Source organism: Asparagus officinalis, chromosome 5 (assembly GCF_001876935.1).
Source record: "Asparagus officinalis chromosome 5, Aspof.V1, whole genome shotgun sequence".
Classification (NCBI taxonomy): Eukaryota; Viridiplantae; Streptophyta; class Magnoliopsida; order Asparagales; family Asparagaceae; genus Asparagus; species Asparagus officinalis.
The window spans coordinates 47,467,878-47,483,752 of record NC_033798.1 but is presented as its reverse complement, the minus strand read 5'-3'; positions in this window follow the sequence as shown (position 1 = coordinate 47,483,752).

The window sequence follows — 15,875 nt, the reverse complement described above, 5'->3', positions numbered from 1 at the left end:
ATTATCACATTACTATGGATCCAAGGCCGACCCAATAGTAAGTTGTACGAAGTCTCCGCATCGATCACATAACACGTGACTTCTGTCTTCAGATCTCCCATCTGGCACTTCACCCGGATCTTACCCAAGGGTCTTGACCCACTAGTGTTGAATCCGTAAATGACCGTGCCTGTGGACGCCAACTTGCTGACTGGAATCCCGAGGAAATGCATCAAGCGAAGTGGCATAATACTCACAGCAGAACCCGGATCCACTTGGATTCGGTTGACTTTGCTGGAGCCGATGTACCCGATGAAGTATAACGGCCGATCGTGGTTCGAATTCTTCGTCTGCATATCTTCTTTGGTGAAAGTAATGCAGGGAAGGTTCTTAGTCGCTATGTTGCACTGTTGACTCAGCGGTTCTGGCTGTTCATGCACCGGCTTGACTTGAGTCAGAAATACCTCTGCATTGGCCAAAGCTTCTTGTAGGGCCTCCCTGGTTTCTTTGGATAATCGCAGCAACTCATACAGCGTTATCCGTGCAGGAATGTTGGCTAATTGCGCCATAATGTCGAAGCTATGCGGAGTCTTCGAGCTTTCCGGTTTGTCTCTTCCAATTGGACGACTGAAACGAGACTGCTTCGGATTCTGTACCTCTTGGGGATTCTTCTCTTTTGGTTTATTCACCGGTTGTCGTAGAGCTTCTTTACCCGGTGTGGGACTTGCAATCACTCCCATCTCCGTGAGAGTTTTGGCTGGTCCCCGCTTGTTCACCCCCTGCTCACTAGGTGGCGGATAATTGTAGTGGTATTCATTTCCGCTCCGTGTCGCAAAAGCTTCTTGTTCTTCTTCAGAGAGCAGGAAAGTGGAGATTCTTTCGTCATCTTCCCCTGGGATAGCAGAGACTCCATAACAAGACTTCCCTTTTCCTTTAGACTTCCTCCCGGATGACGAACCGGCCCATTGTTCATCTCCAATCAGATCTGGATGAACCCAAAGGATTTCGCCATTTGGGGTTGTGTGCGGCACAAGTCCCTTTTGGCGCTGTCCGTGCGGATCGTCATTCACCGTCTTCATCCCGACTTTGGTGACGCGTTTTGGCTCGAACCAAGTTGTAGGCACCGACCCAAAACTGATTGACACTGCGTTGGCCCCCACATTCTTGGCTGGTTTCGGGGTTATGACTCCTACGTCGATTAACGCCTGGATCTTGTCCTTGAGGTGGTAGCATGATCTCGTAGGGTGGTGGACCGCTCTGTGGTACGCGCAGTACTTTGGATCCGTCACTTTGCTGGCCCCTTCTTGATCCACGATCGCCGGCAACTGGATCTTGTTGTTCTCCAACAGGTATTTGAAGATGCCGGGAACTTCATCATCCTTGAAGGAGTACACTTTAGGAAACCTCGGCTCCGCAGATTTCTGCTTCTGAGGCCGTTGTTGCCATTGTCCTCGAGATTGTTGGGGTGCTTGTTGCTGTGGCTGCTGTTGCTGTGGTTGCAATTGAAAGGTTTGATTAGCATCAACTGCATTAGCTTGTGCCTTACCTTTCCCCCGTGGGACGAAGTTTTGCTTTGGAACACTCGTCGCCGGTTGGCCTCTTTCCGCCTTCTTCCTCTTGAGGAATCGCTCAGCTTGCTCTCCCCGGACTTTCAAGTCCTTCCATGTATTGGATGGTGCTGTCCCCATTGCTTCTAGCACGTCCAACGCGAGGTTGTTGTGGCAGGTCTGGAGGATGAATTCCTCGGTGATCGGGTCCCGGCAATTCATCGCCTTGTTCCGGAATCTTTTGACGAAGGTATCGACTAACTCTCCGTCCTTCTGCTTCTCATCGAGCAACGATCCGATAGATATCTCGGTGTCGTCGTCGAAGAAGTTGGCCAGGAACTTGGTCTCCATGTCATCCCAGCTGTTTACGCTGCCTGGCTTGAGGCGGCGATACCAATCGAAGGCGGCTCCGCGAAGAGTGCCGACGAATGACCGCACCATCAGAGGCTCATTACCAGAGATCACCCCCAAATGCGATTTGAAGTAAATCAAATGCTGGGTAGGTGAACCCATCCCATTAAACGGCGTGAAGTTAATTAGATTAAACTTCGCCGGATATGGGATCGATTCCCATTCTCTTGGGTATGGGCAAGGAATGCCTGTTTTCTTCGTCTCTTGAGCGGAAATTAGTGTGTTGATTTTGCTCTCGAGGTTCTTGATCTTCAGGTTTTCGCCGGTTTCTTCGCCAGCATTCTCATTACCACCCCCTGCGTTGACGGGAGGATCATTGGTGTTACGAGCATTTGTATCCTCATCTTCCACATTAATCGGGTTACGATGATTCTGCTCGCCTTGTTGGTTCGCCAATGCTTGGATCTGTTGGTCATGCATTTCTCTCATCTGCTGCATGGCCATCTCCATCTCAAATTTGAAACTTTCTTTCTGCTTAGCCAAAGCGTCTTCAAGCATCTTGGCCATCTGCTCCGCACTTATCATCAGGGCCTCGCGGGGTTGTCCCTCGCTGGATACTGTATTATCTGATGCCACCGCGGAGCCGGCATCAGATTCTTCATCTTCTGAAGGGCGTCTTGTCCGAATCCTACCATAAGTTGCTCGCTCTATGGTTCCGGACTGCAGACGGGTTCTAGGTCGGGAAGCTTTCAGAATCGACTCGAAATCTTCTCGTGCCGATGTCCCTTTGCTCGTCATGTTGGTGGTGACCCTCGGAAATTCTCCGTCTTCAATCACCCTTCTTCTTCGTTGGAAGCGCCTAGGCCTTGGTTTTGGCGTTTCCGCATTAAGTCTTTCAAAAACTGAAACTCTTTCGGGGACCGCCTTAATGCAATTGCATTCCGACAATACCGCCCGAATGAGTTTGGAACAGGGACATTGAATTTCCCGTTCTCGGGGACTCCTCTTCCTGGTTCTATTCGTACCCCCAGCACGATAGTACAACTCGTCATTTTGACAGTCAGAGTAACCTATCGTGTGCGGGCACGCCTTCTCAGGTACAACACAATCATTATCAGATGATAATGTTTCCATCTGAGGTTGACTTGCCTTCTTTGGGCTTTCAAAGGTTACCCGCCTCAAAACATGCCTTTTTGGGCGTGAATTTTCGGCGTGATCTTGGACTTCAATGCGCAAATTGGTGCGCGCAGCTGCCTTGAGGTCTTTGTCATGCTGGAGGTGATGGCGACCCCCAGTATGTTGAGTCGTTCTGGGCTTCTTCATCGGGCCCAAACGCTCGTGAATTGGAGCTTTGCCTCTCACGTCAGGAATTGGACCGAGGCGCTCCAAAATTGGTTTCTTCTTGCGGGATGACTCTGCATGATCTCCCGGAGAAGTTATTGGGATTGACGGCGACTTTGGTTGACTCGCCGGAGTTTGACCTTCCTTAGAAGGCTGCACTGGTTGCTTTTTGGCCTGAGTCGCCACTTCAGACTTAGGCTTCCAGACTTGTCGTGTTGGTGGTGGCTTCTTCTCCACCTCCTTTTGCAGCTTTCTACGGGCTTCCTGAGCTTGAGCCCGTGCCTGCGCTGACATCGCGCGGCGCTTGCGAATGCGCTCCTCGAGTGTCGAACGGTTCCGTTTGACGCGGACCCATTCTTTCTTTGGCGGCTTGGAAGAGTCGCCATTCATTGGTGGTTGAGGCTGTTTGCCTCTTCTGTTCTTCAACTCCGCGTGGTAGCGGAATCCGTCCGTAGACTCCATCGCCTTAGCGAATTGCCGCGCAAGGCGTTGACGACGCCTCTGGCGGGCTCTCTTTGAGAGAGTCACAACGCCCTGAACAGTAGAGGCGTTGGCGGGAGTTGGGTTGACCTGATTGGAGGTCGGTGGAACTTCATTTGACGCAACTTCGGCGTCAGTTGGGTTGAGAGCTTCGTGGGCTTCCCGAGCAGCTTCAAACCAACGAGCTTTTCTCCCGGAGGAGAACTTCTTGGACTTGCGGGGGGAGATAGAGCCGGACGAGGACACGTACTCCTCGAACTTGGCTTGGTCGAACTCGTACTCGACCTCCTCCACGACCGGGATTGCAATCCGCGGCTGCGACGCATCGATCTCGTTGGCGAGATCGTCGGCTCCCACTGTGGTCGCCAGATTGTTCGCGTGGAAAACTGTTTTCTTTTTCATTGATATGATTGTCATCTTGGGTTACAAAGATCCGGTCTTTTATAGATCCGGTTACAACTAAATCAAAGAAAATAAAGAAAAATTACAACTCTCCTCTGTGAACAAATCACGAGCTCCTGTTTTGCGGTCGCTCGCTTTGGTGGGTTCTTTGCCTGCGCCGGGGTTAATCCGTGGACCACCGCGCGATCTAGATCCGGTCGGATCTACACGAGTATGCGGGTATTATTCCACGAAGGGAATAATAGCCGGGAGGGATTAATCCACCAAGGGAATAATCGCTCAGATCTCGAGATCTAAGACCAAGCTTAGATCTGGAGTGTAGTCTCGTGTAGATCTCAGATCTGTTCTTTCTTCCTCTCGAGATCCTGCCTTTTCTGACGTGGATGGTCGCCGAGGATCAGATCTGAATGGTGCAAGTCTTCTGGTCTTCAAGCTCCGAGTTCACTCTTCAATCCGGCAGAGTTTCGGCTCTTGAAAGTTCGACCCCTGAAAATGAACATCTCTAGGCCTATTTATAGGCTCTCAGGACAGTGGCTGCAAAAAGGGAATTGTCGGCCACCTCTGGCCACTGTCGGCCACCTCGGGCCACTGTCGGCCACCTCGGGGTGGCCGACACTGTGCCTAGCCACCTTGGGGTGGCTCGGCTCATGGCCGAGCCACCCCAAGGTGGCTCGGCCACCGAGCCACCCCGAGGTGGCTCGGCCTGTTCTTTCTTCCTCTCGAGATCCTGCCTTTTCTGACGTGGATGGTCGCCGAGGATCAGATCTGTACGTCCAAGTCTTCAAGTCTTCAAAACTCCGAGTTTGCTCTTCGATCCGGCAGAGTTTCGGCTCTTGAAAGTTCGACCTCCGAAAATGAACATCTCTAGGCCTATTTATAGGCTCTCAGGACAGTGCCCGCAAAAAGAGAAATGTCGGCCACCGTCGGCCACTGTCGGCCACCTCTGGGTGGCCGACACTGTGCCGAGCCACCTATGGGTGTGGGTTTTCCGAGTTTTTGAGTTGTGTCCGTTTTCCGGTTTTGTCCGTGATTCGGTTGATTGAGACTCTGATTGGTTGATCTGATTTGGCAGTAAGTCGGATTCCTGATTTGGCAGTAAATCCGCTTCTGAGTTCGAGTCCGAAACTGATCTTGATTCGATCGTGATTCGTCCGAGTCTGTTCTCGGTTGGATGACTCGTTGATTCCTTAACTCGTTAGCTTGATTCTGCACGCGGGTGGATTCATTCCGTTGTTCGCGTGTGATTTGTCGATCTCGTCGCCTCGTTGGTTCGTCGGTTTGTGCCGAGCTGAGCTAAGGGACCTATAAGCAATTTTATATGCCTACACTCTTTTGCCGACTAGTATTTCAGTCTCGTTCTTTTATAGAAGAGTCTGGAATACTTTGGATATGATTGTCCCCACCTTCAGTCGGTGCGTGATTCGTCCGAGTCTATTCTCGGTTGGATGACTCGTTGATTCCTTAACTCGTTAGCTTGATTCTGCACGCGGGTGGATTCATTCCGTTGTTCGCGTGTGATTTGTCGATCTCGTCGCCTCGTTGGTTCGTCGGTTTGTGCCGAGCTGAGCTAAGGGACCTATAAGCAATTTTATATGCCTACACTCTTTTGCCGACTCTGAGCGGCTAAAATCCTATCTCTGATCAATTCTACCTTCTCAGTAGTCTGTCTCACAAGCTCTGGTCTAAGCATTAAGCTATCCTCTGGCTCTGCCTAACATATCGGTGATCTACAAGGTCTCCCGTACAATGCCTCATATGGGGCCATACCGATCGTCGCTTGATAACTATTGTTATAAGCAAACTCTATCAGTGGAATATGCTCCTCCCAGCTATCTTGAAAGTCTATGCCACAAGCCCACAACATGTCGTACAACACTTGATTCACCCTCTCCGTCTGACCATCTGTTGTGGGTGGAAAACACTGTTGTAAGATAGTCTGCTGCCGAACAAATCCTGGAAACTCTTCCAAAAATGTGAAGTGAACACCGAACCTCGATCCGACACAATCGTATCAGGAACTCCATGAAGTCAGACTATCTTCCGAATAAATATCCTCGCATATGCCTCAGCTGTATATGTAGTCCTCACTGGAATAAAATGTGCTGACTTCGTCAACCGGTCTACTATTACCCAAACAGAATCATTCCCCTTCTTCGACTTCGGCAACTCTACAATAAAGTCCATAGAAATATCCACCCATTTCCCCTCTGGGATGGTTAAAGGCTGAAGTGTTCCTGCTGGTCTCTGATGCTCTGCCTTCACCTGCTGACAGGTAAAACACTTAGCTATATACTCTGTAATCTCTCTACGTATACCACTCTACCAGAAGTGTCTCTTCAGGTCCTTGTACATCTTGGTGGTTTCTGGGTGCTCTGTATATCGAGTACGATGGGCTTCATCAAATAACTCCCTCTTCAGCTCGGCACTGGATGGCATAACCAATCTACTCTTCATCCGTAGGCCTCCATCTGCTCCAATGGTCTAATAAGCTTTAGGCTCTTTGGAAATCTCTTCCTTTCGGGTTTGAATCCAAGAGTCTTCTAGCTGAGCTCTGACAACTCTGATACTCTAAGATGGCTTTACTGACACAGCTCCCAAAAATGTACTGGTTTCACCAATCTCGAGTCTAAAATCAAACTGGCTAAGAGTAATAAGATCTCTATATAATGAACACCTCAAAGCCGAAACCCAATGCCGACGCTTCCTGCTTAAAGCATCTGCTACGACGTTCGCCTTCCCCAGATGATACCGAATCATGAACTCGTAGTCCTTGATAAACTCAATCCATCTCCTCTGTCTCTGGTTGAGTTCCTTCTGAGAGAAAAGATACTTCAGACTCTGGTGGTCTGTGAACAACTCAAACTGCACTCCATACAAGTAGTGCCTCCATGACTTTAGTGTAAATACCACTGCTACTAACTCCAAGTCATGAGTGGGATAGTTTTGCTCATGCACCCTCAACTACCATGATATATATGCTACTACTCTCTGAGTCTGCATCAATACACCTCCTAAGCCTGCCAACGATGCATCTGTGTAGATGACGAACGTCCTTTCGCTGCTCGGAATAGTCAAAACTGGCGCTGAAGTCAACTTAGTCTTTAAGATATCAAAGGCCTTCTGGCACTCTACACTCCAAATGAACTGTACACCCTTCTTCGTAAGGCGTGTAAGTAGCATCGAAATCTTTGAGAAGTCCTGGATAAACTTCCTGTAATAGCCGACTAAGCCCAAGAAACTACGAATCTCTGTCACCGTCTTCGGCGGTTTCCAATCAAGAACTGCTGTAACCTTAGCTAGATCCACTGTTATGCCCTCTCTACTGATGACGTGGCCAAAAAATCTGACTTTTGAAAGCCAAAATTCATACTTACTGAACTTGGCATATAACTGATGCTCCTGTAGAGTCCTCAAAGCTAACCGTAGGTGCTGCTCATGGTCTACCTCCGATCTCGAATAAATGAGGATATCGTCGATAAAAACAATCACGAACTGATCTAAGAAGGGACGAAAAACCCAGTTCATCAAGTTCATGAATACCGCAGGTGCATTGGTCAGTCCGAATGGCATGACCATGAACTCGAAAGATCCATATCGAGTAAGAAAGGCAGTCTTGGGAATATCGGACGCTTGCAAATTGACTGTCTTCGCAAAGCAGTCAATACTAACATGGTAGGAAGACAACCAATCCATACCAAGGATGACATTGAACTCAGACATATGCAACACTATCAAATCAACAATGAACTCCGATTCATCTAGACTGATAGTACACCTCCTACAAATGCTCTCCAGAAGTGATATCTCACCTAAAGGGGTGGAAACTGATAAATGGGTGTCTAATGGTTGAGCTACGAGCTGGAGTCTAGACATAAAATCATACGAAATGAAGGAATACGAAGCTCCCTAATCGAAGAGAATACGGGCGGGAAAAGAATTCACAAGGAACGTACCCTCCACTACTGCTCCGCTAGCTCCATGATCACGCGGTATTATCGCATATACTCTGCCTATGACTGGAGTCTGCTCTACCGCTGGTGCTGGAGAATACGGAACTATCTACCCCTGAGGAACCTCCTGAACTGCATGAATCTGCCCCTTAGTCTTCTGAGCTGCTGGCGGTACCTCAAGCCTCATCTACTAGCCCTAGCCTCTGCCCTGAAGTCTCTGCTGCTGCTGGTTCAGGCCCTTTCCCTGCTGAGCTCCTACTGGCGCACTGTGACACTCCGATGCCTTATGCCCAGCCTTGAGGTAGTTATAGCAAACTCCCTGGAACTTGCGCTGCTGATGCGCTCTCTGATCATGCTGGGGTCCCTTCTTATGAGGACATTGCTGCTGCTGCTGGGATCCAGAAAAAGGTCTCTTGTTCTTCCCCTTATCCCCGGTCTGTCCTGCCTTGGTCTTCCCTTCCTTATCCTTCTGGAACATGGCAGTCTCAATCTCCTGTGAGGTGGCGGCCTCTGCTACCTCTCGAACTGAATAGAACTTCCTCGAAACAAGGTATTGACGAAGATTAGGGCAGAGCCCTGCTAGTAACATTTGAGCCTGTCGCTCTCCTGTCTGCCACATGCCCGTGAAGTGCATCAACTCCATAAATCTGCTCTCAAAGTCTGCCACTAACATGTCCCCCTGAGTTAACCGGGACAACTCAAGTTCCTTCCCAGTCCGTGCTGTAGAAGAAATATACTGTCCATCGAAGAAATAAACAAAGTCCTTCCATGTGAGGGTCATCTGATGCTCTGGGGTGAACTGGAGTCGATACCATCTCCCGACGTCTCCCTTCAGACTGTAGGATGCCAATCTCTGCTTCTGTACTAAATCCACATTAAGTATGTCGAGGGTGTTACTTACATCCTCCTTCCACTTATGGGCTGCAAGAAGGTCTGATGACCCCTGAAACTCTGGTGCTCTCATCTTCTGGTACCTCTCTACCATACGGAGCCAGGCCTCCTGCACTGTGGCTCTATCCGAAACTGCTGGTGGAATAGCTGCCGGTGCGGTCTCTGGGGGTCTCTCGCTGAAAGGAACAACTGGTATCCCCTATGACTGATTTGTTGGTGGTGGTGGTGGTGGTGGTGGTGGTGTTGGTGACGTGATATGATTCGCCACAAGCTCCTCAATTGCTGCCATCCTAGCTACGATGGGAGACATAAGGTCTATCAGGTACTGGGGAGCCTGCTGCGGCTCAGGTGGTGCTTGTTGTAGCTCGGGTGGAGCTTGCTGTGGCTCAAGTGGAGCCTGTTGCTACTCTGCCTGTCCAGCTCTTCGAGTACGAGGTCTACCACGTCCTGTCATCTCTCTGATCATAAGAAAATGAGAATTTATGAGTCAAAATAGACATATACACATACATAGCATATCACAATATGATTTTCACAACAATTTAGTATTCACACAAATATTTTAAGTTTACACAAAATAGTTATCATAAAAAAATATCCTCAAATTTTGAGATATACGCATATATCGTCCTCATTCATACTAGGGAATCCTTACGGACTCTATACATGAATCCTAAGAAACTTTATTCTAGCTCCACGATTCGACACAGGATGATCCTAAGGATACTAAAACTAGAGCTCTGATACCAACTGTAACGCCCCTGGGTTCACGTAAGGCTACAGTCCAAGGTGAAACCAATAATGTAAAACCTGCCATGTACCATACCGTGTAATAACATGTTTCACCATCACAATTACTATCTCTCTAGTAGGGTCAATAACAGATGTAGGTACAAAGCAACATGTTTCACCATCACAATTACTATCTCTCTAGTAGGGTCAATAACAGATGTAGGTACAAAGCAAGTAAAAGATAAATACAAGAGATAACTGATGAAATGATAGTGATCAAATTGATATTTCATCATCCAACATACTGAAATAGAAGTCAATGCCTGAAATGAATAAACTAAAGTTCCAACAAGTCTCAAATACATAAAGTCTGAATAAGAGAAAATAAGGCACACAGCCTTTACAACTTCTAGAAATAAACTCTCAAAATGTCTAAACAAAAGCCTACAGTGGAGCTCAAAAGAAAAATATAACTATAATAGAATAGCTGAAGCTAAAGTGCCTCGCCATCAACCTGCGACTCTCTGGGCTCCTGCTCGTTACCTGAAAGGGGGAGGGACAACGAGCGTCAAAGCGCTAGCGAACAACATCACAACCAACCCCAAGGGAAAGGGCTCGTTGTATACAAAAAATACAGTTATAATATATATAAAATCACTAATCCTATTTAGGTAATTACAACATGAGCATAAGTACGTCGAGCGAAATAATCCAAACAAGGAAACCCTCATTTATATACCATGTAGCTCAAATTGTAAATACCTATGTACAAGAGGATTTTAGTATTTAGGAAATTACAACACGAGCATAGGTACGTCGAACGAAATAATCCAGACAAGGAAACCCTCATGTATATACCTTGTATCTCGAATTGTAAATCCCTAAATACCAAACCTAAAATCTAATACATGAATAAAAATAAAGAAGACAAAACCATCTCAGAACTTAAATCTGGTGTCATGTCGTAACTCACATAAGTGCCATGTCCAACCTATGTAAGTGTCACTGTAAATCTCAAGGTCTAAATTGATGTCCAACACAATGGCTAAAAACTAGATGTAGTGGATGTCCAACACATGGACTGCATATGAAAATTATCCAACACATGGACTGAATGTGATAAATGTCCAACACATGGACTACACATCATAGTTGCCTAACACATGGACTAGATGAATAATATGAACAGGTGCATATACCCTAATTTCTCACGTATCTCGGTGTGCAAACCTAAACTCGTGTCTGCATGTCATCTCACATGTAAAGATACAGGTTATAATAATTTCTAATACTCGTCATTCGAGGTGACTTCTCGTTCATATTAAAGCATGCAACAATAATAAGCAAACATAAACAGTTTCAGTTAAACTGAAATAACTCAAACAGATCCAAACCGAGGACAAACTAAAAATCTCTTCATCAGTCGACCCATGAGTCGACTAGGATTGGTCGACTCATTGGTCGACCAGACAAAACACAAAACTAAAGTTTTCCCATCAGCCGACTCATTTGGTCGACTCATCAGTCGACTCATGAGTCGACTTATTGGTCGACTGAGCAGAAAACCCCTAGTTTTCTGCTTACGATGATTATCTGCAAAATTGATAAACTAAAGTTCTCTTTGATCATGTCCAGCAATATATGTCCGATTCTAACACATGTATATCAACAGAAACGAAAGATTTGTATGTAATTATTTACATTAAAACCCTAATCATATTTATACATGTTTAAAAACGTATTGAAAACAAAGAATCACAAGAAACCCATGTTTAAAACTAACTCCAGATCTGGATCTACATTATAAAAACATTGGTGAGTTTTTATTAACCGAAACATCTGATTTCTTGCATCATATGCCATAGGGATATATTTTATACGCAAAATAATGATTTAGTCTTAATAAATCCGAAATAAAACCAAATAAACTATACAAACACTTGGTGTAGGACTGGGTGAGATGTTACTCGCCTCTGATATGCTGACAAAATCCTGAATCCGAGAAAGAAAGATCCCCTATGCTGCACCTCACTAAAAGCCGCTGAAATCCTCCGAAAATTCCCCAAAAATTGTAAAAAACAAACTAGGGTTTGAGGGGAGAGAGGGGCTAGGGTTTTCTCTGGGATCTGATGAGTTTTAGGGTTAGTTTCGGGTAGGAGAGATTTTATGTAAGTGGTCAAACCCGAAACAAAACCAAACCAAACCCGTAAAAGAAAAGAAAATTTGAAAATCAGCCCGTCAGTCGACTCATAGGTCGACTCATCAGTCGACTCATTGGTCGACTCATAAGTCGACTCATAAGTCGACTGAGTAGACATTTCCCTGATCCGTGCATGTTTTGCTAATCTGTTAAAACCAATGCATAAAAACTTTATATAATTACATTCATACTTCTCTAATAACTTGTTATCAAGTATATCCATGACTTCAAGTCATTTTCCACAATAGATCTATTTATCACTAATAATTCACATATACTTCTAACAAAAATACGGGGTTTTACAACATCATTCAATAGTCAATGCATTTGATGTATAGAAATAACGCCAAGCTCTACGCCACCCATCAATTGTAACATACATGTGCATTAATTCAATTAGCACTTTTGAGACTATTATAAACCCATGGAGATACTTGTGAAAGCTGTTAAAACTTAATTTCAAGATTGATGCATAGGTCATATAAAAGAATTGTTTATATTGAAGATTTTGAAGAGGAGGAGGAGGAGGATTATCAATTTGATTACAAATCTATGATAAGTCTTAGTTTTCATACCGATAAATTGGTAGTATATTTATCCCTCTAACTTCCTTGAGTCTGAATGAACTGATCATGATATTTTGTTAGTGGGTAAGAAATTCCAAGTTTCTTTGATAATAATCTCTTATATCTATATCCTACCGCAAGAGAGAAGTTTTTGTGACACCATTTGTTTTAGTATATATAATAATCTCTTATATCTATATCCTACCGCAAGAGAGAAGTTTTTGTGACACCATTTGTTTTAGTATATATGCGTGAGTTCTTTGAAGCAAGAGAGAAGTTTTTGTGACACCATTTGTTTTAGTATATATGCGTGAGTTCTTTGAAGGGGGTGAATATCATTGGAGGTGCTCAACCTGGTGGAGGCAGAGATTCTAGGGAGAGGAGGGCATAATAGTAAGAGGATGGAAACATTATGGATTTTGAGCTCTTTTGAGAGTGTTACTGTTTGGACATTTTGTGGTGTTAACGTGCATTTGTTGTAGTGAGATAATTCTATTCTGATTGACTCTGTGTATGTATACTCTTCAATGGGTAACAAGTAGTTCTTCTAATTAGTTTCATGTGGACTGGAATACACAATGTTGTTTTACTTAGTGTTATCATAATTGATTGTGTATTATACACTTTTCATATTATAATTTTTAGAGGCTTTTGTTAAAATAATTGTTGGAAGTTAGGTGGGTATATTAAAAAAAAATCAGGGGCTATACCACTAAGAGGGCAAACATTTAGATCTTTGTGAATTGCTCAAAAGTGAAGGGGTCAACTGTTTGATATTTTTAAAGTTCTGAAGGTTTATCTTAAAATGGGCCAAAAGATACGGTGTTATGTGAAATTGCTCTAATTTTGACTCTAAGCCTTATTCCTTATATTTTATTCTAGATAAGGATTTTCTGAATTGCAGGCCTATAAAAGTCATTCTCTATCTAAAAGGGCAAGATTTTAGAATTTAAGTTAAAAATTAGCATAAAACTACAAATTATTTCATTGAATTTCTTAGAATTAATGACAATCATTTTAATCCTAGCTAGTTGCCAACGCTAATAAATATTTAGCAATTAATAAAAGCACTGACATTAAAACTTGCAGAGGTTACAAGAACCGTCAACACAAGGAGACCATTGAAAATCTTTATATAGGTAGAATAGACAACATCATATCTTATTCATTCTCAAAATTTTAAAGATTGATTTGTTAGAAAGTATTCGGTGATTTTGGTTCATAACACTAATGACGCATACAAAAATATCAATTTATTAATCACCGGACTTGAAGATTTGTATGTTAATTCAACTTAACATTGAGTTGAAATTAACATGTTTGATAGCCTCTCTCATGCATAAAATGATTGACCGATTATTTTTTTAACCATATTAAATTCATGTGTAAAAAAAATATTGAAAAGGGAACTTCTTAAGCGTAGATATATCTTTAAATAAGCGTCATGAATATCCATTACACTTGCTATCCCTGTAATTTTTCTTAGCAAACATCAAGTGATTGGTGCTTTTTTGTATTTGAGTTTCTGAAGTTACTCATGATGATCAATTAGATGGATAGTTCACACACACAAAAAGTATCATCCTAAAAAATAAACATAGAAATAAATACACGTGCAACGCATGTGCACTATACTAGTATGTATGTGTGTGTGTATGTGTGTGTGTGTGTGTGTGTGTCTATATATATATATATATATAATTGAAAAAATTCACCATGATCTCAAATCAGAAACCATCAGATCTCGTGACCAAAAATCAAAAAACAAATCTCGTGATCAAAAAACCAGATCTCTCTCTCCCCAAATCTCTCTCTCCTCGCGATTAACCCCTCTCCCCCCTTCAATCCCTCTCCTTCGAGCCCCAAACCATGATCGACCAAATCCCATCCGTGATTAACCCCAACCACGATTCGAAACCCCATCCCCAAATCCTCCGCCACGACAACTCCTTCGACCACGAAACCGCCGTGAAACCGCCGTCCTTCCCCTCTCCCCTCCTCCTTACAGATCTCCCCCCTTCCCATGATTCGAGCCCCAAAGTACTGCAGCACGATCCCGACCTCTGTCCGCCTCCCTCCCTCCGGTGTGAGCCCAAATCCTCCGGCGCGAGCACCGACCTCTCTCCGCCCCCTTTCCTCAATTCTCTTCAGCGATTCCTAAGGTCAGTGGAAGTCCCTGTTTTGGGTTAATACAACTGTTTATATTTGGAATGGGGCTTGCTGTGAGATTTGGAGTTAGCGTTTTCTTTCTGTAAGTTAATTGGAGTATGACTGTAAGTTGATCTCTCGGTATTTTTTCCCTCTCTGTTTTCATTGGAAAATTTGATAATGTTCAGCAATTTGGATTGGAAAAGGTACTTTGGGCACCTGAATTCTGTGCAATTCAAAGAAATAAGTATTGATATGGCTACACGTTTATGCATATAAGGTTTTTAAAGTTAATTAACTAAAAAATTCATATAAGGTATAAGACGGTGCAGATGTAGCTTTCAGGAGGAAAAAAGATAAATCAAAATAAAAATTTACAGAGATATAGAAAGGTATACTATTCTTCATAGACACGTTTATGCATGGCTAGTGTTAATTATAACATTAGCAATACTGTAAGCATATAAGTTTATTAGTGTGCATGCACATTGTGTTTGCATGTATGTAATAATTTGCACCAAATAAGGCTTCAAAATAGCATCTTCATAGTCAATCTAGGGGCAAATACTTATGTAACATGCATAAGGTCCGTCAAGGTGATGGATATCAAGAATGATGTCTGCATAACTTGTAAGTAAAAAAAATGCAAGATTTATGCTTTTAAAAACCTTCTACACCTATTAAAAAAACCTTCTAAAAAATAGCATCTATTTGTATCCTTCTATTTCTGGAGTCAGCATGTGTTTATAGACAACCTAAATGTAATAATATACAATGTGGGATTCAAATAATTGTAAATCACAACAATATCTAGTGTAATTGTTCTTGCAAAGTGCCCTAAGCTTGCTTAAGCTTGCTTTTGTATATGAGTGTGTTTTTATTATTTTGCCAATTATTATTTTTCAATTGCTATGAATATGCAAACTTTTGTATATGTAGCCGTGGATCATGGAGTCATCTTCAAGCAATCGTCATGGACTGTTGTGCCATTGTGGAAGGAGGGCTATACTCTCCAGATCTGGAACTAAGACGAACCCTGGTCGATTGTTTTTGGGATGCGCTAATTGAAAAGTGAGTAATTGTGGATTCTTCAAATGGGTATCTGATAAAGAGGAGTTTGAAGGTTCAAAGGCAGAGCTTGTTCAAACCAAGCAGTCGAGCGTGACGCCGCAAGTTTCAAGAGCCGTGTCAAGTGGAGAAGTGCGGGAAAAGAGAAAGATTGAGATTGATATGTTGGATTTGTTGAAGCTTGTTATATTTGCTCTTTTATTTGGTATTTTTCTAGGAT